We start from the raw sequence: 26,718 nt of genomic DNA on the forward strand, positions 1-26,718 counted from the left end.
CCAAAAATGTACTATAACTCTTGACAAATAGGAGATATTCAATAAATGTAAGTTAAATAAATGAATAAGTGAATGGAGGGGTAAGTGCTTGAGTGAGCACAGATATTAGCCTTCCTGGGCTAAGTACAGTTGACTTTTGACAGTTACTACATTAACACGTGCAGTTTTAACTATTCATAATGACTCTAAAGGCCCACTCGTTATAGTAATTGGTCCTTTGGTTATGGCAAAAAAAAAAGTCTGGATTGATGCTACCAGGTTGGTATGACATTTAAGTCATTTAAATCGCTTAGTTCATTTTGATTTATGAACACTACAACAAAAACTTATGATGTACTACATGCTGGCTAACTGAACATGAAAGAAAAGAAAGAAAGAAAGAAGAAAGAAGAAAGAAAGAAAGAAAGAAAGAAAGAAAGAAAGAAAGAAAGAAAGAAAGAAAGAAAGAAAAATGATCGTTTAGCTCGTGAGTGAGCCTAGCTGATACTCCAATATTCAAATCTCAATTTGACTTTTATTATGTGTGTGTGGTATAGGGCAAATGATATTCTATCGTGGTATCAGAAATTCTGGGAACTTACAAGGATCTTAGGTCATATTCCTCTCAAATTATAAAGGTGAAAGATTTCCAAAAGGATTAACAAAGAATCCTGTCAATTGACGATTTCTCATTATCCGATGCCTATGACAACTGTGGAACTGAGCTCTCCTTCAACCTTCTTTTCTTAGCTGGGTCATACCATCAGATCACACAGGGATTTTCTTTTTTTAAAAGATTTATTTATTTGAGAGAGATTGAGCATGAGCAGGAAGGGCAGAGGGAGAGGGAGGGAATCTCAAGCGTGGACCCCAACATGGGGCTCGATCCCACAACCTTGAGATCACAACCTAAGCTGAAATCAAGAGTCGGGGGCTTAACTGACTGAGCCACCCAGGTGCCCCAGGGATTTTTCATATGAACTGTTGTTGGCATGCAATCCCTTTTGCTTTGTATATGCCTACTACATTTCAAAAAAGGAGACTCATCTGGGGCTCCTGGCTGGCTCTGTCGGGGGAGCATGTGACTCTTGATCTCGGGGTTGTGAGTTCGAGCCCCATGTTGGATGTAGAGGTTACCTTAAAAATAAAATCTTAAAAAAAAAAAGACTCATCTGTCTAAAAGAAAGATGGGCTGACTATTCCATTGGCCTCAGAGGAAGATGGCACCTAGGTGGACGTTGCTTCTCAATTATGCATGTCAGGAAACTTCACCATTTCAGAGCAGTCATGGCCGTTCAGGCTCTAAGGCCTGATTTAGATAAATCTAACTCCTGAAAGATTGATATATAACCTAAAATGCCATTTTAAAATTTCTAGTGAGGTCTACAGTGCTATAGCGACGACAATACTTATGTCTAATATGAAAGCGATCCCTTGTAAAATCCCAGGGAAGCCTAATGAAAAGTTTGCTCAATTGAGCACAGATTCTAAACCAAGGGAACTGAATATTCTGGACGCATATAAAATATTCCTCCCTAGTACTTAAGTATGCATGTCAACTAAATACTGCCTTTCTCCCATGGTCTGGGTAAACATGACAAATCCTTGTTCTCCAATTTCTCTTTATCTAGCCTCTAAGCAGACTACCCACCTCCTATAAATCTATTCTTTCTCTAAACAGAAGAAAACACAATGGCTTAGGTTATAATTTTCTGAAGTTAAGATTCCAAGCTTGAAGATATTCTCCCAGCTATCATGATAGTAGTAAAAGGCTCTCCAGTCCTACATCAGCTATGCATTTGGAAACTCTCTCTTAAACGGATGACCGTTCACTTATTTTAGTTTTCCAATTATTGAATAATTTGAATAGAAAATGCATGCACGTGGTAAGATATTTCTTTTCAAAAGATAGTTTAAAAAGCATACAGTGAAAAGTTCTCTCCCTTCCTGATCTCCATCTCCACTGTTATCAGTCTCTTTCTTTTTCAAAGAAAATCCATACATTCTCTTCTTTCATATTACATGAATGGTAGGATGCCAATTGCACTGTGTTGTTCCTTCTTATAGAATTACGTTATTCCTTTTAACAGCTGCAGAGAATTCTGTCACATGGATGTAGTCCCAGTAACAACATACATTTAGATTCCAGTCTTTGCCATCACGAACAATGCTGCAATAAATAGGACTTTTATTAAATGTATTAGAATTTTTAAATATAAATTTATTTATTAAATAATGATGTTTAACATTTCACACCTGTGCAAGTACATCTCTGGATTTATTTCTAGATCTGAAATTACATTTTTACTATAATTAATATTGTCTTATATGTTCCCATAGCATTGATACAATTTATATTCCTACCAGCAATTTATTAGGGTGCCTATTCCCATATACTCACCATGAAGTGGAGCGAGCAAGTTCATTAGTCATCAACCGCTGTGTGACAAATTACCATAACACGTAATAGCTTAAAACCACATGCATTGTTTCACAGTTTCTGTGAGGCAGAAATTTAAGAGGAGCACAACCTAGTGGTTCTGCCTCACTGCTCCTCACAACATTGTTGACCAATGCTACAGTCATCCCAAGGCTTAATGGGGCTGGGCGATCCAATTCCAGAGTGTCTCACTCAATGACTATGGACAGAAAGCCTCGGTTCCTTGCTGACTGTTGGTTGGCGGGACACTCAGGTTCTGCCATCTCCACTTCTCCCCAGGGCTCCTTGAGAGTCCTCATGACATACCAGTTGGCTTTCCCCAGAGCAAAAGATCCAAGAAAGAGAGCACATAGGAAACTGCCATGTCTTTCATGACCTAGTCTCAGAATTCTGTCACAAACCATCGTGTCTAGTATGTTTTGCTCATTACAAGTGAGTGACTAAGTCCAGCTGACGCTGGGCTTTCCTTGGAGGGAGGAAAATTAAGTTCCCTCTCTTGAAGAGGACGAGTATCAAAGAATTTGTGGTTATATTTTAAAACCAACAGAGTGAGTTATCAATCTTTTTTTTTTTTTTTGCCAATCTGATAGGTGGAAATGGTATCTACTGTGGTGTTAACATGCATTTACTTATTATGAGTGAGACAGTATTTTTAACAGCTTCACTGAAGTCTGATTGATATACAAAGGGCTGCACATATTTAATGTGTACAGTTTGAGGAGTTTGGACAGATGCAGATACTCACCATCCTGTCACCATCGCATGTAACAGACACATCCAACATCTTCCAAAACAAAATTGACAAATCTTAGATAGAATAATTAAGAAAAAAAGGGAAAAGGCTCAAATTAATAAAATCAGAAATGAAAGTGAAGACACTACAACTGATACCAGAGAAATAAAACGGATCATCAGAGACCACTATGAACAGTTACACACCAACACGTTGGACGACCTGGAGGAAAGGGATATATTCCTGGATACACGCAACCTATTCAAACTGAATCATGAAGAAATAGAAAATCTCAACACACTAATAACGAGTAAGGAGATTGATCAGAAATTAAAAACCTCCCAGCAAAGAGAAGCCCCGGACCAGACAGTCTCATTACTAAATTCTGACTTGTTGTGTAAGAATCATTCATAAGTTCTTTCTGCAAACTTTCTGTCCTGACCTTTGTTGAATTTTCACTGGGGTTTTGGTGTTTGGTGTTTGTCTATGTAATTATTTTTTCTGTTTGTTGATTTCCTTTGTGCTGGGAATTTTTTTTTATGGCATGCCCACATCTTTTATGGAATTAAATTTTTCAAATGTTTCTCATCTGGAATGTCTTAGAACGACCTCCCCTCTGAGATTGTTATTTTTTAAACCCACCATGCTTTTTTCTGTATGTTTATGACTTAACTCCTTTTACATTCAAATTTTTGATTCATCCAAAATGTCTTTTGATATAAGGTGTCAGGGAGGATACCAAATCTTACTTATTATTATTTTTTTCAGAGGCTGACTACCTATTTTCACCAGTATCATTTATTGAATATGTGTTATTTTCTCTTTATATCACTTAGTGTCCTGCCAGGAAATCTGAAAGTACTCTAGAGATTTCAAGCAGAGGAAAACTTAAAGCAATGAATTAGTGACAAAGACATTGGACGGGCTAAAGAAGCAAGGGCGAAAAGGGATATTTCTCTGTGGCCGAGAAGCCTCCAGGGCTCTGGGCTGGAAACCACCAGTTGATGCTCACTGTTGAAATGCTAGCCACACGGCCGTTTCCGTTTTTGTAATCTCAATGCAAACCCTGAGCAGGAACCCAGAAACTTCAACTCTAATGATGCTGCTGAAACCACTACCACTCTCTCTAATACTGGTGAAGCCCAAATGGCCCCCCGTCGATGGGATTAACCGCAACCAGAAAAGGCACTAGAAGCATAAACATGGTCCCTTCCTTCACTTGCCTCTTAATCCCGACCAGCGTCACCCATTCGCAGAACTGAACCAAAGGAGGATGATGAGCCCGGAAATGTCAGGCAGGGGCTTCCAGCCAGCACCTTTGTAACACAGGAGGGCAGGGAAGGTGAAGAATGGAGCAGAGGGCTAGCAACGAGCCCACCCACTGATGTGAAAAGCCACGTTTATCACACAATAAACGTCTCCACATGTGAGGGTCTATTTCTAAGACTTTCTATTTTTTTTTTTCATTAGTCTAGTTAAGGTTCAGTGTCACACTGTTTTGAAGATTATGTTTCCATATCTGGTAGGGACAGTCTCCTCTCATTGTTTTTTCCTTTTTAGAATTTTTTTTTAAAGATTTTATTTATTTGACAGAGAGAGACACAGCGAGAGAGGGAACACAAGCAGGGGGAGTGGGAGAGGGAGAAGCAGGCTTCCCGCTGAGCAGGGAGCCCGATGCGGGGCTCGATCCCAGGACCTTGGGACCATGACCTGAGCCGAAGGCAGACGCTTAATGACTGAGCCACCCAGGCGCCCCTCCTTTCTGGAATTTTCCTAGCTTTCCTGGATTGTTTGTTTTTCTGTATAAATTTTAGAATTAGCCTGCCTGGTTCCAAAAAACTCCAGTTTGTATTTTATTGAAAGCATATTACAATTTTAGCATACCTTAGGGAGAATCAATACCTTTATGGTGATAAAATTCCCTATCTATTCATTCAATACATGATTCATTTGCTCCAGTGTCCTACTGTGATCTTCACTAGTATTGAAAGTTTTCTTTCTATACATCTTGCACATTTCTTGTTAAGTTTATTCATAAGTATTTTGTGTATTTTGTATTTGCTGTTGGTGTCTCTTGTTCCGATCGATCATTGTTTGCACATGTGAAAGCTCTTGGTTTCCATATGTGATTGTTGTTCAGTTATCTTTGTTCAGAATTCCCTGATAATACCAGCATTTCAATGTGCTCTCCCTTAGATTTTTGAGGCAAATAGTTATGCTATCCACTAATAACTATAATAACTGTAATTTCATGTCCTCTATTTCAACTTTTAAACCACTCATTTCTTTCTCTTCTCTAATTGTGCTGAAGAATACCACCAGGCCGTGAAAAATTGTACAAGTGATAGTGTGTCCTTTCCTTGTTCCTGATTTCAATAGGAATGCTTCCACTCTGTTGTGCATAATGCTGGGTTTTGCATAACAGAATATCAGTTGATCCTCATTTTGTCAAAACCCTTTTTTTAAAATGGACAATGGGTGTTCAATTTTCTCAAAAACCTTTAAACACTCATAAAAATAAATAATCATATGATTTTTCTATTTATATCAATTAAAGTGAAATACATTAATAAATATGCAAGTATTGAAACAGCCTTGTATTTATGTAATAAATTCCTTTGGTCACTTAGTATCAGTCTTTTAGCATGCTATCTGTTTGCACATACTTTGGGCTTGTTGCATTGATTGTCATGAGTAAGGTCGGTCTGTAGTTTTGTGTGTATGTGTGGATACATGTATGCTCTTTGCCCTGGTCCATTTTAAGTTGATTTTTACTAGCTTCACTCTCAGATAGTGACCTCACTGCCGATTTCCTCAGGGGTTCCTTACACCAGTCTCCTGTATGCCCATTACAATGAAACTAATCTCTTACACATAAATATTGGACTTGATGTTTGTTCCTGATAATTTTGTCTTAAAATTTCATTTTATTGCAGCAACCTACCAACATCTTTTGATTACTGATTTTCCTCCTTAGGTTTTATTCTGTGGCTTAAAGACACATTTGGAAAAAAATGAAATAAAATAAAGACACATTTGGCAGATGGGTCAAAAGCCAGTTAACAGACTAGGCTGTCACCTCTCACTTACCTTGTGAGGAAATACAGAAGGAAATCAGAATCAGGTAATGCCTCTCCATCCCATAAAGGAAGGAAACATAGGAAATGCTTCCTAGCGCCATGTCAGGTGACCACCTGACCCATCAAGGCCGACTGCTGCCAGGAAGGAGGGGGCTGTGGAGACAGGGAGTTCAGAGAATTTCTAAGGTCATTGCTTTGGTTTCTAGAGGTGTTTTTCATTGTTTTTTTTTTTTTTTTCATTAAGTCAGACGGCAGAAAGCATGCTGTATACCGGGACTGAGGGCAATAAGTGCGAGGTCATTTATGATTGCTCACTCCAGTCCTGACTTACAGCTTCAAACATTCATACCTTTTAGGGTCAGGAATCAGGAGCCAGCCTGTCAGAAGCCATTTGCCATATTTGCTCAAGATTCCTACCCTATATGATGGGAGAAGAAAACATGATTCCAAGGGATGTTTCATTGACTGAAAAACAATGAAGAGTTCATTTTGGAAGCTATCACAGGATACAATAAGTGTGACTTTTCATTTCTGATAGACTTATTCTTTTGGGCTCTGCCTACAATGCCAAAGCTGTTAAAAATAATAATAATGGCCAACCAGTTATTTTGTCAATCTAAAACAAGATCTGAACACACATTTAGAATTATTTCTTCTTGGTGAATTGATACTTCTGTCATTATATAACGGCCCTTGACTGCTGATAATAATCCTTGTTCTCAAGCCTGCCTTATCTAATATTAGTAAAGCCCCTACAGTTCTTCTTGTTATTGTTTACAGGATATATCTTTTTCTATCTCTTTAATTTTAATTTATCTATGCCTTTAGATAAGTTTTATATTAAGGTATAAAACTTGGGATAAGACTCTTTTTTTTTTGTTTTGCCTGTGAATATCTAAGATCCAATGTCATTGTTGGAAAGGCTATATTTCTTTCATTAAATTACTACTGAAACTTCATCAAAGTCAGTTGGGCATATTTATGTCAGTCTATTTATGAGTTCTCTATTCTGTGGGTCTATGATCTGTGGGTCTATCCTTCCACCAATACCATATAATCTCAGTTACCATAGTTATATAAATCTTGAAATCATGTAGACCAATTCCTCCCACTTTATTCTTTTCCAAAATTGTTTTACCTATTCTAATTTCTTTTCCTTTCCATATTAATTTTAGAATAATTTTTTCTATATCTACCAAAAATGTTTTTCTGGACTTTAGATAGACATTGTATGAAATCGGTGTATCAGTTTGAGAACTGACGTCTTTATTATGTTGATTCTCCCAATCCACAAACATGGTACAGCCCTCCATCTATTTAGAGTCCTAATACAGGTATACGATTAGTTTTAGTAAAAACTGCCCATTGTCCATAATGATTGTAGCAATTTACACTCCCGCCAGCAATGTATGAGAATTCTAATTCCTCCACATCCTCATCAACACTTTTTCATTTTGGCTATTCTGATGGGTGTGTAGTGATGTCGCATTGTGGTTTTGCATTTCCCTAATGACTCGTTACACATTATTTTTAATGTATACTGTTACATTTTTATGTTTTTTTCCAGTTTTGTTGGTATATAACTGACATATAGCATTGTGTAATTTTAAGGTATACAATTGTAATGATTTGACATATGTAGACATTATGAAATGATCACCACAATAAGTTAACATCCATCACCTCACATGTTCACAATTTTTTTTCTTGTGATCAGAACTTTTAAGATCTATTCTCTTAGCAACTTTCAATTACACAATACCATATGGTTAATGATAGTCATCACCTTGTAAAGTACATCCCCAGAACTTATTTATCTTATAAGGAAGTTTGCACCTTTGGGCCACCTTCCCATTTCCTCAGCCCCCAGCTCCCTCTTTTTCCCCACCACCCCTGGCAACCACACATCTGATCTCTGTTTCTAGGATTTGGGTTTTTTTAGATGCGACATATAAATAAGATCATACAGTATCTTTCTCTGACTTATTTCACTTAGGTAATGCCCTCAAGGTCCACCCAAGTTGTTGCAAATGGCAGGATTTCCTTCTTTTTATGGTTGACTAGTATTCCGTGTGTGTGTGTGTGTGTGTGTGTGTGTGTGTGTGTGTATCTCACATTTTCTTTATTCATTCATCCATTAATGGACACTTAGGTTGTTTCAATATCTCGACTATTGTGAATAATGCTGCAAGGATTATGGGAGTACAGTACCTTCAACCTTTTGAGGAACCTCCACACTGTTTTCCATAGTGACTACACCCATTTACAATCCCACCAACAGTGCATAAGAGTTCCAGTTTCACCATATCCTTGCCAACACTTACTATTTCCCATCTTTCTGATGATAGCCATTCTAATAGGTATGAGGTGATACGTTGTTGTGATTTTGATTTGCATTATCCCTGATGATTAGTGATGTTTCCCCAGAAACTTTTGTTGTTCTCAGGGGTAGAACAGAAAAAAATATGTCTTCTCCATCTACCTAGAAGGGGAAGTCCTTGTTTTGGTCTTTTTAGTTTGGGTTTGGTTTGGGCTTTAATTGTGCAGATCATGCATAACTGTGCAGATCATGCACAATTACCTGCATGTTTTTGCCACCTGGCAGAGAAAGCCTTAATTAAGCTTTCTGGTGATAATATATAAGGTGGCAATAGCCTGTTTAGCAAACACTGAAATCAATAGAAGATGAGTCTTTTCCACGTTTATTCTGTTCATATCAAAGAATGAATTGCACTCACATATTCCTCGATTGCTTATTATATATAAGCCACTGTGCTTGGTTCTGGGTATACAATTAATGAACAAGGTATTGTTCCTGCTCTCAAGAAATTATGGCCTGGTAGAACAAACAGAAAAGTAAAGTGATATTTAAATACATTGTACTAACTACTATAAAAAGGATAAGCCCAGAGGAGGGCTAAGGAACCACAAAAGACTTTATAGATTAAAAATAGCAACAACAAGAAACCAACTTTAACTTAAAAATAAAGAAGTTTAGTGAAAGGGTATTGAATACAAGCAGAGTCAATGGAGCAGCTAGAGAAAGAGGTTTATGGAGACAAATCAAGGCAGTTTTGAAGGGTTTGGAAATTGGAACCCAGGTAGCGTCTCTGAGCCAGAACAGTCCCATCAGAGCCCTGCCAGGGGCATGGAGGAATTCCGATTTCTTTCATCTGGCACTATTTATACAAGACTCAATGTTCTGGAAGAAAGCAGCTGATTGACCAGCTTAGGTCCCAGCTCGTCTACCTGATTATACTAGGGCCATGAGATGAAGAGCTAACTCCCTTTAGGTTCTGTGATAGGAGAAGACATTTCATTTTACCATCACCATCTAACAAGGATACACAAAGGAAAAAAGGGCTAATTATCCAGAAAGAGTGAGGTTGCTAAAGAAAGGCTGAATGCAGCCCAAAATGACAAAAGTCCATGGCAACAGGTAAGATGAAGCTGATTCTGGGGAAGACTTAGCTAGTCCTGGAGTGGGAAAAGAGTATGTTTAAGGCAGAAAAATGGACATGTGTAAAGTCTGGAACAAGAGGCAGCATGATAAATTTAGACAAGTAAGGTAGGTCTAAATGCCTGAGGCACAGGTGGGCAGGTATAAAGAGGCCAAGAATGGGAGGAGATGATGTTAGACAGGAAAACAGAAGCAAGGTGATACTGTGTCTTCAAGACGAGTGAAAAGCTCAGAGTTCATTCCTAAGGATGAGGGAGATGTTAAAATGTTTTATGTAGGGTTATGACATTTTCATTTTTGAGACATGGCTTTGGCCATTGTGGTAATCAGGGAGAGATGAAAGGAGCCTGAGCCAGGACGATACTGAGTGGATCGAGAGATGTGATTAATTAGACTTAAGGAAGGAGGGGGTGAGGGAGAAGGAGGAGACAAGATGATTCCCAGGTTTTTGGCTTAAGTTTCTGCATGGATAATAATGCCGTACACAGAGAAAGGGAATTAAGGTGGGGGAAATGAGTTTGGTGTTGGACATATTGAGTTTAAAATAGATTGTTGAATATATGGTTTTGAAAGTAAAAAAATGAGATTTAGGCAAAAGATTTAGGTTAGGTATCCCTCATTATAGAAGCCAGAGTGATAAAGGAAACACCCCTGGAACAGTGTACAGAGTGAGAAATGATGAGACCTTAGGCCGGAACCCTCACAGCATCAACACTTAAGGACTGAGCTGAAGAAAAGCAGTAGCCAAAGAGAATCACGAGGAAGACCAGAGAGGTAAAGGGGCAAATGGAGGAGTGGTGTCAGGGAAGCGGACGCAGGGGACACGTTCAGCACGAGGAAATGGCCGATGGTGTCAGATGGTGAATAAAGTAAGGGGGGAGAAGTGTCCGCTGGATTTGTCAACAAGGAGGTGGCTGGTGTGTAGAAAGTTTCAGCTGAGTGGTGGGAGCAGTTGGCCAGACTGCAGGGGACCAAGGAGCAAGGAAGGGTAAGGACATGGAGACAGTGCGGCTCACGGGCACTCGATCCTACTGCACGTGAAAATCACCTGCAGAGCTTTGGAGACTCTGGGCTCACCTCTCCAAATGGAGATTTGATTAGACCAGAGTGAATTTACATGATGCATTAGTTTTCTCTTGCTGCTGTAACGACCATAAACTTAATGACCTGAAAGGACACAAATTTATCTCACAATTCTGTAGGTCAGAAGTCTGACATGGGTCTCATCGGGCTAAAAATCAAGCTGTCGGCAGAGCTCTGTTCCTGTCTACAGACTTCAAAGAAAATCTGTTTTCTTGCCTTTTCCAGCTCTTGGAGGCAACCCCTATGTTCCTCTTCAAAACCAGCAACACTGCATCTCTGTTCTTTCCTTCCATAGTTATAACCCCCTCTTATTCTCTTCCTCTGCCTCCTTTTCCACTTTGAAAGACCCTCAGGATTCCATGTAGGGCCCACCTGGATAACCCAGGACAGTCTCCACACCTCAAGATCCTTACTTTAATCCCAGGGAAGGTAACAGCACCTGGGGATTAGAACGTGACCATCTCTGGGAGGCTGTGATTCAAATTGCCACACATAACGTAAAATTGTCAACACCCCAGGTGATTTTCCTGAGCAGCCAGGATTAAGCAACACCAGAAGGAGAAAGAGGATGATAATGGAGTTAATAGTTCTTTGGTTTTGTCTTATTTTTTTTAATGGGGTGTGCCATGGTTGAAATAAAGATGATTCATTCCAATTCCTAGCTCCTGTTTTCCAGTGAAGTCTCAATAGCAAAATTGTTAGAGAAGAACCATTTTTACTTGACACCTTTTAAAGATGCCCAGAGCTCTTTTCCCCTTCTTCACTTACTCAAAACATGACATGTTCTATGAAGCTTCCAAACCCATAGTTATAATTAAAAAGATGAGCGAAAGATATGCAGTTGCATGCTCGAGGTGAGCCTGAAGATAGCCAAACCTAGATTTATAGAAAATGAGCTTTTCAGAGACAGAAACTGAAGAGGCTAATCTGAAATGAAGCACCATTTCTCCCCCTACAGCAGCCTGGGGTGACTTGAGACTGGTCTTTTGTCAGCACTGGGGACTCAGAAATGAAAGACCGCACATATTCAAATGCCAAGTCTGCCATATTGCACAGGGAAGGCGAGCATGTGTTTTGGTTGGAAGGGGAAAGAGTGTTCAATTAATCCCGAAATGTTTGCAAAAACAAATGATGGGCAAAAGAAAACTAAACTTGAAAGGAGTGTGATTTCTTTATGAAAGACCCATCTCCACCAGCCTGGCAGCCACAAAATAAACACGTCAGCCAGCCAGGCCGGAGCAGATAATTAGGAATGAACAGCAGCACGTGGGCCGATTTCGTGGAAACCAAGGCAGCGTGGCAGATGGGCAGGCCCCAGTGGCCCAGCACCCCGGGTGTGGGGGAGGCTGGGCCAGGCCTCCCGGGGGTCTTCCTGGGGCCCAGGAACCAGCCGCTTCCCCCTTTCCCTGGGGCCATCATGGGAAGGCGCACATTCAGACCGCGCGTCTGTCCCCGCCTCAGCTCCCGGCCAGCGACAGAGGAACCCAGGACCAGAGTTAATTCAGCCCTGGAGGGATCCCACAGGCCTGTCAAAGCGAGGGGATTCCTGCCTGCTCTTCAGACGCTTTTCCCGTTCTGGGCACTCCCACGATTGCAAAGGATTTGAGGGCTGCCTTGCCGGGACCCCTTAACTATAGGGGAGAAAGAGCCACCAAAAAATACATGTATTCTGCTTAAGCGATTGCCTCATCGTGACATTTTTTTAGAAAATGAGGATTTACTTAATTCAGTTAAGGCCAATGCTGGTCTACGCAGAGCACAGGCTGGGGTTTCCAAGGGCACTTCCACGCCCCGCGGCGGCGTCTGGGTCACGGACTAGCCGCGCCGTTGCGGCCGGACTTGTGCCTGCCTGACAGGAAGGCAGCAGCCTGACGGCAGGGACGCATCCAGTCCCCCGAGGCGGGCCACTTAAATGCCTGCTCTGCACCGACCCCATAGAAGATTGGATTTGCGTGGCTATCAGAGACCCTGGCAACCGCCAGTCTGGGGTGAGCATGTCGAACTGACGCGGCCAAACAGAAGGAGGGCCCAGTATTCCGAAGCATCCGCACTCCGGCCCAGACTCCCGCCCCGCCCCCTGCTCATTTCCTGGGGGGTACGGGCGGGCTGGGACTTGACGCGCAGACAGCGGGGCGTCTGTATCGGGCGAGTCTCTCTCCTCCCGCTTTCCCCTCGCCCCTTCCAGCACTCTCCGGGCTCCCAGCCTCCGCGGCCATACTACCGCGGCTCACCACTCGGCCGTGCCCTCCTCCTCTGCTCCTCCCGGGCCAGAGCTCCGTCACAGAAGACAGAGTGTCCTGCATGACCCGTTTTGGCGAGAGAGTCCCCTGCCGGCTCCCCACTTCTGTGGGCAGACCGCATCTCCCTGCCCAGAGTGGCCTCTGCTCTCGGCACCCCAACTGGGGGCTCTCTGCAAAGGCTCCAGGAGTCTCTGCACCCCTCTGACCCAGACGGTCTAGTTTGTTACTGGATTATATTGCTTCCAGACTTTTCTCTATGCATTTTCACATACCTAAAGAGAGGTTTGTGTCCAGGTCAGCTGTCTGTCTGTCCTTTCCCTGGTCTGCTCCTCTATCTATGGGCACCTTGTCAGCTCTGCCAATGGAAGGCACTGGTGGGAGATCGGAGGGCAGGAGCCAGGAAGAAGCCCCCCTCCGCTTCCTACGGCATCTCCTCCATAGCTTGTGACCCCCGTGTCGGGCCCATCACCGTCAGCTCCCAGAGTGTCTCTGATTCTGAAGGCCTGTCAGTACGGTCTTCTCTCCTGGTCTCTCTCTAGCAGAGAGACGGTAACAGCTTCCCACTGTTACTAGTCACCGGGTGAGCTCAACATCTTTTACTTCTCCCTTTGTTCTTCCACCTCAGGAAGCCAATCCCTGGTATTAGATTCACTTATAAAATCATCCGAGCCATTTCTAAGTGTACAGTTCAGTGGTGTCCAGTCTATTCATCTTACTGTCGATTCGGTCTTTTAAACAACTAGAGACGTTTCTATTTTCCCGATTGACGTAGCTTGTGGAGTGGTTTTAAGAAACAGATTCTCATAACAGAATTCTGGTTTGGGTTGCTTACCTGTTAGAACATGAATATAGTGATGATCTCCTTGCAAATGGAAGGAATATGTGGCATGCAGCGGCAACACCTTCCTTAAATTATCACCGGCAGTTTGCCTGGGATAACATGCCAGTTAAGACAAGGCTTTGGGATCCCAGGAACAAACTGAGGGTTGCTGGAGTGGTCGGGGTGGGAGGGATGGGGTGGCTGGGTGATCGACATTGGGGAGGGTATGTGCTATGGTGAGCGCTGTGAATTGTGTAAGACTGATGAATCACAGACCTTCACCCCTGAAACAAATAATACATTACATGTTAATTTAAATAAATAAATAAATAAAGGAAACTTTATTTAAAAAACAAAACAAAACAAGGCTTTGGGAAATCAAGTAACTCCCACCCTCAACTGCTGTAAGCTGTCAGCAGGCCTACTGCTTCCAGAGGTGCAGAGAACTTACGAAAGGAAACTATGAGCTCGGGCACAGGTACAGAACCATCGAGCTACTTCGGTGTCTTTAAAAGAATCTCCTTTTTCTAGTAGCCACGGGGTAGACAAGGGTGAACATTTGGCTCCAACCCTAATTGCACGTGTTGCAGAATCACAGTGTAAGCTGAACACTAAACCTAGCCATGTCTCATATGTTAATGTCAGGGCATTATTTGAAAATGACTGGGATCCTGACCCTTGAGAGGGGACATTTGGATGAGATGACACACTTAGAACCTTGAACCAGAAAAAAACCCTGAACCTTCCTGTCCTACGGAGGCAGTCCATCATCCCTTGTCTGTGGAAACAAGCTTTCCCCTACTCAAAGTCTCTGTAATGTAATGATCTTACCCCAGGAAGCTTCTTGCAATGGGATACTAGTCTCCTCAAGACCCACTCCTACTAGTTCTTTCTGCCTCTGGATTCATAAATGGGATCGGATCCCACGGTACTCTAGGAGCACATTCACAAGGTGCATTCTGAGAAAAGGCATTTTATACACCACAGGAAAAGTAAGATCTTGCTCATTCTTATGAGTGGACACCTGGAGAACAAGTGTGCAATCAGATTCTAAGGGTGACAGCCAAAGAACAAAAAATCGCATTAGATGAAGCTGAATTTGTCAATAAGGACACACTTAACTCAAGATTCCAGACTTCCTGTTCTGAATCATGCAGCTGAAAACAGTTCCAACAGTTTCTTTGATCGGTTGACTGAAACTTGGATGCAGCTGCCTACATTCAGTTACATTGGGATGCCCCAACTTCCCTGGTACAGTGAGCTTTGCATATTTGTCAGAGCCAATGTCCATGGATTTAAGGAATGCCTCATTTATCAACACGGTATTTCATACATTCTGAGCAAGTAATACATTTTATAGCAAAGGAAATGGTTTCCTTTGATGGTTTCGCACCCATGGAATTAATTCACTGACCTTACCATACACCTCAATTGCCCAGAATTAGCTGGCCAGACAGAATGGCTGGGTACAGACCCAGTTACAGTGCCAGATGGGAGACAACACCCAGTGAGCTGGGTACTATCCTGTAGGACACCATCTATGCTTTGAACTGCAATAAATGGCCGGTGCTCTTTCTCCTGTAACCAGGTCACATGGGCTAGAGAACCGAGGGGTGAGGACTGGTCCCATTCACTATTATATCCATTTCCAGAGGTTTGCTTCCTGTCCCTGCAATCTCGGGAGTTTTTCCCAAGGCTTCCACAGGGAAGAGGAAGGGGAGACTGCCATCTAGCTATTTGGATTTCTGCATGCCAGTGGATCAACAGACAGAGGATGGGGTGGATTTCAATTACCAAGGGGAGATTGGGTTGCTACTACACAGTGGAGGCAAAGAAGCATCACTGGAGTCCAAAGGATAATCTCACACACCTCTTAGTGCTTCCAAATAAAAATCAATAGAAGAATACAGCAATCCAATAAAGGCATGGCCACTGAAGACTCAGAACCTCCAGGAACTGTGATTTTAGTCACCCCAGGGGGTCAAGAACCCTGATCGGGTGGAGCGCTGGCTAAGGGCAAGGCAACAGGGGATGGGTGGTGGAAGAATGATAAATACTAACTGTGATAAATATCAACTGTGGTCCCATGACCAGTTATAGAAATGATGACTCTAGCAGTTACGAATATTTCGTTATATTTATATTATTCAGTTCTTTCTTCTTTCTTTCATTTTCTCCTGTTGTTTTAGGATAAGTGTTCATGATATTTAACTTTACAGCTAAGTTGATAAGCCATCAGACTGTGAGAAGCCACATCCATACCTTTGGGAAAGATCATATCAACTGGAAAGTATGTGCTTGAAATAGATGATGACAAATGATGGGACTTTGGATCTCCCCTTGATAAGAGGGTGAGAACTTTGGTTTATATGACACGTACCTCATGTCAGACAGAAGAAAACGGATGCCAGGTTGCAAAAGAAATACACTGTATAGGTCAAGCCCGTCTGCTTCACATCCACTTTCTGTTCCTCTTTTGCTCTATTCTGTACTTCAGGAACTACAACATTCCATAGGCTCTCTTTCTTCCTGGCTCCCAAGTAGAAATGACCAATAGGTGGTGATAGGAGAAGACTGGAGTGTGGGAGGAGAGAAGCCAAGGCATTTCTCCCCCTCACTCTGCTTCCAGTGGCATCTCTCGTAGTGGTTGCAATTCCTCCATGGCTTCAGACCTCCACGGAAGTGACCTAGCACCTGGGCTCTGGTAATCCTCTCTTCGTCTCTCCAATGTAGAGGGGCTTTTCACTTTGGAAGAAATTCCCTCTCTTTTAAATATTTATAGGGCTTTATATCCTGCTGGTTGGACCATAACTGATAGAGTTTGTTTTAGTATATTATGTTATATAAGTAGGCTATACATTGTTCAACCCCTTGTTCTTTATTGTATCGGGCAACCTCCTATTTTAGACAAATAGATCTAACACACTTTTTAAAAATAATTCATATACCATAAAATGCATCCTTTTAAAGTATATGATTCAGTGGCTTTTACTATATTGCCCACAAAGTTTCAAAACTACCAGCACTACCTAATTCCAGGATATTTTCATTACTGCCCTAAGAAATCCTGGATTCATCAGTAGTCACTCCCCATTCCTTCCCTCTGCCCGATCCCTGGAAATGAACATTCTACTTTCTGTCTCTGTGGATTTGCCTATTCTGGACATTTCATATAAATGGAATCATACAATATGTGGCCTTTTGTGTCTGGCTTTTTACACTTAGCATGTTTTCAGAGTTCATACATGTTGTAGCATGAATCAATGCTTCCGTTCCTTTTTATGGCTGAGTTATATTCCATTGTATGCATGGGTATACCACCTTTTGCTTATCCATTCATCAGCTGATGGACCTTTGGGCTATTTTCACTTTTCATCTATTAAGAATAATGCTACTGTGATATTCATGCTCAAGGGTCTATGCGAACATACATTTCAGGGCTCTGGGTTATATCCTGCTGGGTCATGCGGTAACTCTTTGTTCACCTTTCTGAGAAACTACCAAGTGTCTTCCAAAGCAGCTGTACCATTTTATATTTCTAATTCATTCTTTTTAATAGCTACATAACATCCCACAATATAAAAATATTAATGTTCTATGATGAATCTAACACTTCCTCTCTTAAATACATTTAAATTTTTTCCATTTTTTCATGATTATAATTAATCATGATCATGCATGAACACATAACGTTGTATACTTCCATAGGTATAGGGATTCTTACACGTGAAATTGCTGGGTCAATTTAATTTTTTGCTTTAAAAATTTTTTGCTATCCAAATTTTTGCTTTTTAATTTTTTACTGTTTCAATTTTTGCCTTGAAATGTGCCACTGAACCACCAAAAGGTCGCTACTAATCTACACTCACACAGCAGTGTATGAGAGAGCGAAATTTTCCCACATGCCTGCTAATACTGGGTATGTTTTTGTTTTTGCCAATCTGATAGGGACAAACTTTGTCTTACTGTTTTAATTGCCTTGCTCTGATCGCAAAGAAGTGGCAGTAACCGCTTTTTCAAGTACTCATATATTTATTACCCAAACATAAATAGTTAGATTGGGTGATTTCTAAGATCCTTTACTGCTGTAAAATTTGACTTGTGTGATTTATGCTCTGGCAAGAAATGATGGTTATGACAATGCTGGCTGAAGCCAGAACCGGCTTTATGGAGCATGGGATTGTTTAATTGTGTTTCCTAGGTGCTGGGACGGCCCACATGCTCACCAACGTCCTCCTACAGGATATCCATTAATAGAGCCACATCTCTTTATATTTAGCCCAAGGCAAAAAATGCCAATGCCCCCAGGAGAGGCACAAGTTAGCACATGGGAATCAGAGCAAGTTTTACCTAAAATTAGGCAACTGATGTTTGTGAGGGCAAAAGAACCTGGAAGACTACAGGACAGAATTGACCTACTTCGCATTTTTACCAAAAGTCACCTGTTTCCCAGAGGGGAGACTGTGTTGTCATGAAATGGGCCTTGAATATAGAGTCAGAAGATTTAGGGTGTGGGCCTGACTCACAACACACTCATGTGAGGTCTTGGGTCATTTCCACACTGCCTCACTTTTCTAGTCTACTAAGTGGCAATATTCCCTGTTACACCAAATTATTACAAAGTTTAAATAAGAAAATGCAATGGAAAAAAAAATACAGTGTTCTCCCTCAAAGCCAGTGAGAGCTATGAGTTCTCTCCCACACCCGGGGGCCCCAGAAACAGCAGAGCTGGGCCAGCAGTCAGATGCAAGTGCCTGGCAACTGTACCCCTCCACTTGGGCCACAACCCCAAAATGACTCTTCTGAGAAGCACACAGGTGAGAAGAGCCACACGCGACCATGCTCACCCATTCCAGAATTCAACACACTTGGGCTGAGGTCCCTGTGCCAGGTCTTTCTTCATCTCCTAAAAAGATGAAGATGGTAATTGAGGGACCCAGATGGGCTTTGTTTATGTTTTACTAATTTCTCAGGTTATCATATTCCACTGTGTTTCCTCTGTTGTTGCTATTATTTTACAAACTCTTCCTTGTAAATTGAAGTGGTGGCTAAACTTGGGAGACAGCTAGCAGCCTGGCCCTCGCCTTGTGCCATAGAGAGCCATCTGCCCAGAGTCCATGCTCTCCAATCCCTAATTAAAAATTGTGATAGGAAGCCCCTAGGGCTTACATCTCCTATCCCCATGACATCTAGATGTGACCATGTAACAAGTTTTTACCCAGAGAGAGTGTGAGTTTGAATCACATGTGTGATTTCCTGATCAGAGTTTGTTTTGTTTTGTTTTGTTTTAAGGTTTTATTTATTTATTTGACAGAGAGAGAGAGAGCGAGAGAGAGTGCGCACAAGCACGGGGAGTGGCAGGCAGAGAGAGAGAGAGAAGCAGGCTCCCTGCAGAGCAGGGAGCCCGATGGGGGGCTTGATCCCAGGACCCTAGGATCATGACCTGAGCCGAAGGCAGACGCTTAACCAACTGAGCCACCAGGGGCCCCTCCTGAGCAGAGTTTTTGAAAAGTGGGAGTACCTGCTTCACGTTCCCTTTCATCTTCTGCCAGCCGGACACAGATGATCATGTGGCTGAGAGAATGGCTGAACCGCACAGTGGAAGGAATCTTGGTCCCCGGGGAACCACGATGAGGAAATCTGGCTGGCCTTGACTATTATTACTATTATTTAAGTGAGAAATAAAATTCTACTATTTAATTTTGAAGTCTGTTTGTTCCAGCAGCTACCATGACTTTAACACCCTGCCTGAACACATTTCGCCAACATGACCATTTGAATAAACAAGGTACTCACAAACCTCATGACACTCCCAATAGACATCTTCATTACAGCCTAGAATTTTCTTCAAACAGAAAGCTCATTAAATTACCCTCATGTCATAGGACAGCTCCATTCTGCTACATCCAGCAATTCTTGGCTTGTGCTTTGAAAATCTCTGAAGCATGAGAAACAGATGTTTTACAACAAAAACTTACAACAAATATGTTGATTGTATGTTACCGAAAATTATCTGGAAGTGTGCAAGATTCAAAGAAATATTGTAAGAATAAGATCAGTCTCATCCAGGAGCCTACAGTTTAAAATGGGAAGGCAAGATGTTTATATAAATAACTCTACTTCAAGACAGTATGTCTGGTTCTTACCAGGAATAGCTGCCCTAAGACTTTTAAAGAGGGTGAGATAATTTTTATTTGGGGGCAGTAAGGGAAAGCTTCATGGGGGAAATGGGATGTGAGCTGTGGCTTGCAAGGTGGGTGGAATTAAGTGGTAGAGTCATGGACGGAGGCCAACAGAAATTAAACTGGCAAGTTAAGTTACTGTTATATGCTAGACATCTAGAAGGTCTTGAATGGCAGCCTGAGGAAGTTAGACATCATTATAAAGGCAACAAGAAGCTGGTTATTTTAGATCCCCCTTAAGTCCTAAAATGTTAGAGCTAAATATGTGACTTACCCATAGCAAAAGCCATGCAGCTGCCTGTTCTTTTCAGAAATATACTCCAAGCCTGCTCTGTTTTCCTGTGGCCTACTTTCATGGTCCCTAAATTTCAGTAATTCAAATGCCACCTTCACAGTTTCATTCCATTCCCATGTACGGTTTACATAGTTATTACTTAATATTTTTCTTTAAGGCTACTTCTCATTTCTTTCTAAGCAAAAAATATCTGTGAAATGACAGAGTAGACTACATGCTAGGTAAAATTTTTTCTAATGTATCATCAAATAAATGTATGCCTATTAAAAGTTTAATAAAAGTGTTCTTCTGTTTGCCACCGACATATGCTCAGGTCCTATTAGTGGCTCATAGGTCACAGTTGGAAATCAGGGTCCTGCTCTGAACCAGCACACACATCCTCCCTCCTGAATTCCCAAGTCACTTATCTGTCCACACTCACTCCCCCATCTTATTGGGTCCATGGTTGGGCTCAGTAACTGATGAGTAGGTAATGTTGCCACAGATATTCCTAAAATCTTACTTGGGTTCAACAAAATGAAAGTTCTTGCTCACAACACAGGTGAGACAGCCTTCCTCCATCTCATAGCTAAATTCATCTAGAATGCAAGGCCTCCAGAGTCACCATGGTGGAGAGAGAGAGAGATAGAGAGAGGAGCTGGAGATCATTTGGGTTTATCGAAGCACCAGGTTTGGAAATAGCCTGTATCACTTGTGCTCACATCCCATTGGCCCTGTAGGCCCAACCCAGCTGCAAGGGAGGTTGAGAAATATAGCCATCTTACAGATACTAGTGAGCACCGAGGGATCTCCACCACGGTAAACTAATTACAACTGACCTAGAGATCCTGTGGGTTGTTGCTCCAAAACCGCCCCCAGGATAGAGCTGGGTGTCTCAGATCTGCCCTTTCTAGCTTCCAGAGGACACACACGTTCCTTGGCCCCTGGCCTCCTTCCATCCTCAAAACCACCAATATTGCACTGATTCTTTCTCATACCTATCACTTTAACACCAGCTCCTCTGCCTTCCCTCTTCCACTTTTAAGGATCCCTGTGGGATGACATTGGATCCACCACGATAGTCCAAGATAATCTCCTCATCTCAAATTCAGCTGATCAGCAATTTAATTCCATCGGCAACCTTAATTCTCCTTTGCCATGTAACAGAACCTATTCACAAGTCCTGGAATTTAGGACAGAGACATCTTTGGGGGGGGCCAATCTTCTGTTCACCACAGAGGCCAACAGGCCATAACCAGGCCACGGACATGTTTTGTTTCATCAGCCTGGTGTTTCCTTTTCCTTTCCTCTTTTAAAAAATACCTTTGGTATTGGGATATTTTACATATTTTTAACATAGCTTCTCTTAAAACCTCAAGAGATCTAGGAACAAGGGCCTGGATTCCCTCATCAAAACAATGGGCTGGTATTACTTACAACAGTCAAGATATAGAAGCAGCCCAGGTGTCCATCGATAGATGAATGGATAAAGAAGATGTGGTACATATATGAATAATATGATAGATGTTAGATAAATATATATATATATGGGATATTATTTAGCCATAAAAAAGAATGAAATCTTGCCATTTGCAATGACATGGATGGAGCTAGAGAGAAAATGCTAAGCAAAATAAGTTAGAGAAAGACAAATACCATGTGATTTCACTCATGTGGAATTTAAGAAACAAAACGGGGGCGGGGAGGGGGGGAAGAGAGAGCAAACCAAGAAACAGACCCGTAACTATAGAGAACAACTATAGAGAACAAATGGATGGTTACCTCGGTTACAAGGAACAAACTGATAGTTACCAGAGGGGAGGTGGCTGGGGGGATGGGCTAGATGGGTGATGGGGATTAAGGAGCGCACTTGTTGCAATGAGCACCTGGGTAATGTTTGAAATTGTTGAATCATGATATTATACACCCAAAACTAGTATTAACTATTACGGAATCAAAATTTAAAACTTAATAAAAAAAAAAAAGAAAGAAAGAAACAATGAGCTGGTGCCACGCAGTGGCTGCCCTGTTTAAATGGGGCATGGGCCCCCCAGATGCCTTGACTTCGGCCACTTCCTACTGCCACTCACTCCTGGCCCACTTCAAATTCTGTGACCTGCCTTATCCCCCTTTAAACTTGCAAACTTTGCACCAGCTGTCACTTCACTCTGTCCGTGGTCTTCAGACCTCCACCCTCTGTTGGCAGAACGCCCCTGGTTCGGGAGTCCGCCATCTGCACAGAAAGTCCCGAGAGCCCTTGCTTCTGACTCGAGAACGCTCAGGAGGAAGGCCGAGCCGCGGCGAGACGACCGAGAGAACCGCAGGCACTCACGGATCCCGCCCCGCCCTCCCCCGGCCAAACCTTTCAGGCCTCTGCGTCCTAAATCTGCTGGAGAAGCAGGGACCGAAGTGCATCCTAGAGCAAGCGACAAAGTTTTAATTTGCTGTCGCTTGAGTAATGCGTGTCCCTCTTCCTTTCTCTCTTCAGTCCTTGCTAAGAGACCTCCTCTGATGAATTTCTTGACTCTGACAACAGGCCCCCTGCCGGCGCCCGTCCAAGCGGCACGCTGCGCGCTTTCACTGTCCTCGCGGGCTTCAGTGAAGGGCATCCCGCTTTGTTCCTCCCGCCCAGGGCCCAGATCCGCCGCCGGCGCCCGCATTAATGACGCTGCAGGCCTGGCCCTTCGATCTTCATCAGCGGCCGCGCATCACTCGCCGCACGGCGGCTGGGAAGCTGCGGGCGCTGCGAGGGAGACGAGCTCTTCGGGACCCAGGACCCAGGTCAGCTGCGGGGCCTCGGCCCCAGACACCCGGAAATCGCATTAGCCCGGCAAGTCTCTCCCGTCACCCCGACGGGGCGCGGAAGAAAGAGACCTCAAAGACCTAAATTACACTGACATTCTTACCAAGGTCACAGGAGGGACAAGGGCAGGAGCCCTCCGGCTGAGTCCAGTATTCCCCCAGCCTCCCTCATCTGTGCTCCACCTTGGTGGGTTTTGCCATGTCTGCAAAATACCTGTAACTTTATTTATTTACCATTTTCCTTAAATCAACTGTATACTGATTGGCTTTTATTTAGCCCCATTCCAGGCAACAATAACATGCCTCAGGGCGCCGCTGGGACACTAGAGTCCAAGGGAAAGCACGTGTCATGGGGCAGGAGGTCAGAGTAGGCACACTAATGTGGTAACTTCCTGGCCAGGCTCCCCCGCCCCCCGCCCCCAGCCATGAAGCTCACAGCATTCATTCTTCCGCAGACCTCACTGCCCTGTTCAAGTATGCTTGCATGTTCCCTGAAGCAGACTGGGGAGAGAGGCCACACTTGCAGTCAGAGTGTGAAAATTTCCCGGGGGGGGGGGGGGGGGGTGGCCAGGAGGGGTTGTCGCAGGGACTGCTGAGGGGGAGGGGGCAGGCCCTCAGGAGCGCTGAGCGGGGTGAGTGAGGTGGGTGACTGTGTCACTGTGGCTGAAGGCTCTGGGGGTGGGTGCCCTCGGGTGAGAGTGTGAGGAACACAGGTCTTCAGAGTCTGAAGGGATTTTCCGTCCTCAGGCCTGGCCCCCGCAGAGCTCTAATGCCACCACAGAATGAGAGAAATGCAACGCAAAGCCCCTCTTCTCTCCTGTGAGAATCAACCTCCTCACACGCCGCATCACTGTATCTCACTGATCCCCGTGGAATCGAGAGAATGGGCTTCAGGTTCAGCTGTGTGGGAGACCAGCTGTGTAACCGCAGGAGACGTTTTACAGCTCTGGATTCCAGGCCCGAAAGTGCAAGTGAGGGGTTGGGCCACCCCTGCCCATGGAGCTGTGACAGGCACCCCTACGCCCAGGGGGCCTAATGCAGGTCAGTCTCCAGGAGGGCTGCTTTTTGTTTCTGCCAATGAAACACGTATTTTCACTTCAGTACCCCACTTAGAAAACAAAATTAGAAGACAGAATTCAGGCCGGGCGAGGCTAAGGCAGAGGCGACTCTGCATGGCACCATCGGAGGTTCGGGTCCATATCTCCTCAGTATCTGTTCCCAGGAAACAAACACTGCTCCCCTACAGTCAAGGACCTTAGTGGTATGAGATGAGTGCCTGATGATCCAGAGCCAGGGAGAGGAAGAGAGCAGCATTCCTGCTGGATTCAGCCACACTAGGGAGGGGCACACAGGGACCTGGGGCAAAGAACTGGGGAAGAGTCACTTGGGATTCTGGGGGAACATATGGAACCAGACTCTGGATAGTGTGACAAACCCCATAATTCCTTCCTGGAAACAGACCGCCAATATTCCAGGTGCTCTATTTCAAAAGGCCCCATTTAATGACCATAAATGAGACTGTTCTAAACAGCCATCTGTTGCCCACCTTTTGCAAATATTTAATTCCGTTCACATTCTATTCACAAGGGAAATGGTGACTCAGAGCTGTTTGCCCACCATGAATCTGTCCAATGGAATGATTAATGAATACTAAATGTCAGGCACACAAAGACAGCTGGGACCTCGGGGACACTGGGGAGACCTGCCCTCTCGGAGGATAACTGGTGAGGAGTCGTCGCTTTCCCTCCCTCTCCCCCCTTCAGCTCCTCATCTCCAAATGCAAGGGATGGGGCAGCACCTCTCTCCTGGGAGGCTTTCTTACCAACAGCTTCATCAGGAAAAGACACAAGAAAGAAGCAAGGAAGGCTGCTCTCCACGTCTCCCCCCAAAGTCCAAGGCCTTCAACTCATGGCTTTCCACTGTCCTTCCCCATCTCCTTCCCGAATACCTTGGTTTCCAAATTTTAAACTCCATCCTGCCTTTTCCCGGACCTCTTCCCACCTCATCTAAGGAAGAACAAGCACGGTAAATGGCAGCCACCCCACCGTCTCGGGTCTCCTGATTTAAACCCTGCTTACCTCAACCATGTCATGAGCATTACAACTTTTGGCTAAAAAAACTGTAACTATCAATATTATTATAGGGAAACAATGTGTCTTCCAGATGCCCATTCAGAGCATATTGCACAAATTGGGGAGTTCTCACCTAGCACATGGTTTCCAACAATTATAAGGAAGATATATTTTCTTGGGTTTTTGGTTCCCTCTATAAATTTTTCCACCCAATGGGCTATTATTTAAATAACAGTGTGTTGGGGTGCCTGGGTGGCTCAGTCGTTAAGCGTCTGCCTTTGGCTCAGGTCATGATCCCGGGGTCCTGGGATCGAGCCCCACATCGGGCTCCTTGCTTGGCAGGAAGCCTGCCTCTCCCTCTCCCACTCTCCCTGCTTGTGCTCCTTCTCTCGCTGTGTCTCTGTCAAATGGATAAATAAAATCTTTTAAAAATAAATAAATAGGGGCGCCTGGGTGGCTCAGTCGTTAAGCATCTGCCGTCAGCTCAGGTCATGATCCCAGAGTCCTGGGATCAAGCCCCGCATGGGACTCCCTGCTCGGCAGGAAGCCTGCTTTTCCCTCTCCCACTCCCCCTGCTTGTGTTCCTGCTCTCGCTAACTCTCTCTCTCTGTCAAATAAATAAATAAAATCTTTTAAAAAATAAATAAATAAATAAATAAATAAATAAAAATATAAAAATAAATAAATAAATAACAGTGTGTTCATACTCCTGACTCTTCAATTTTCTCACTTCACAATACACGCCAGAGCTGTTCCATGTTAGATTTATAGCAGTAGATCTCTAGTTCTACTTCAGTTTGGTCAATGGCTGCAGAGTATTCCACTGTATACTATAATTTGTTCCATCAGTCCCATGTGCATGGGCCTTTAGGTTGTTTCCAGACTTTTGTTATTTTATACGATGCTACCAAGTGAGTGTGTGCGTGTGTGTGTGTGTGTGTACATTTCAGCACATGGTCAAGTATATCCATTATCCATTTATCTAGGATAAATTCCTAGAAGTGGAATTGCTGGATCAAAGGGTATGTTCATTTAACATCTTTGTAGATAAATACAGCGAGGTAGAGTATAAATCATAATTATAAATCTTACTGATGGCTTAGAGAACTAAACTCCAGAAATGAATACAGGAAAAGCATCAATCCTTTGTGGACTGATCTTTTTACCTACACTTTTTACCTACCTTAGACATTTCAGTTTACAAGATGTCTGTGTTCTAGGTGGCCTCTATTTTAGGCGGTTAAATACAATTTTCTGGAATAACTGGAATATTAGAGATAGGAAAAGTGGCAGATTAATAAAAGGACAACAGAACATTGAGAGATCAGCTTCTACTTAGCTGTTCTCTGTTCTTTTCTTCCCCACTCAGTCTGTGCCTGGCTTGATATAGACCCTCAAAAAACTACCTGATGAATGAATGAATGAATGAATGTACAAATGAATGAATAATGTAACGATGAAGACTAGCTCAAGGATCCAAGATCAGTGTTTTAGGTTTGGCCATTCTCACCTCCTTTTAGCTGTACCCTGGTGAATAAGTACCCTTTAAATCT

General features: G+C 43.1%; 3 long non-coding RNA genes across 3 annotated transcripts in view; 2 read left to right on the top strand and 1 right to left on the bottom strand.

The window, feature by feature from the left end:
• Positions 1 to 4,171: 4,171 nt before the first annotated feature.
• The window catches only part of LOC118551596 (uncharacterized), a 146,841-nt gene continuing 124,294 nt past the window's right edge, over positions 4,172 to 26,718 (bottom strand). Inside the window, exons 2-3 of the long non-coding RNA XR_013445778.1 lie at positions 6,243 to 6,385; positions 4,172 to 4,468 (exon numbers count right to left, since the gene is read on the bottom strand). This is a non-coding gene — a long non-coding RNA (uncharacterized LOC118551596). The remainder of the gene's footprint in view (positions 4,469 to 6,242; positions 6,386 to 26,718) is intronic.
• LOC118551598 (uncharacterized) lies at positions 12,510 to 19,535 on the top strand. The gene is made up of 3 exons (XR_013445771.1): positions 12,510 to 12,763; positions 16,025 to 16,186; positions 19,388 to 19,535. It is a non-coding gene; the product is annotated as an uncharacterized LOC118551598 (long non-coding RNA).
• Positions 22,642 to 25,863, top strand: LOC144381125 (uncharacterized). The gene is made up of 2 exons (XR_013445772.1): positions 22,642 to 23,072; positions 23,841 to 25,863. It is a non-coding gene; the product is annotated as an uncharacterized LOC144381125 (long non-coding RNA).

Source organism: Halichoerus grypus, chromosome 2 (genome assembly GCF_964656455.1).
Source record: "Halichoerus grypus chromosome 2, mHalGry1.hap1.1, whole genome shotgun sequence".
NCBI lineage: Eukaryota > Metazoa > Chordata > Mammalia > Carnivora > Phocidae > Halichoerus > Halichoerus grypus.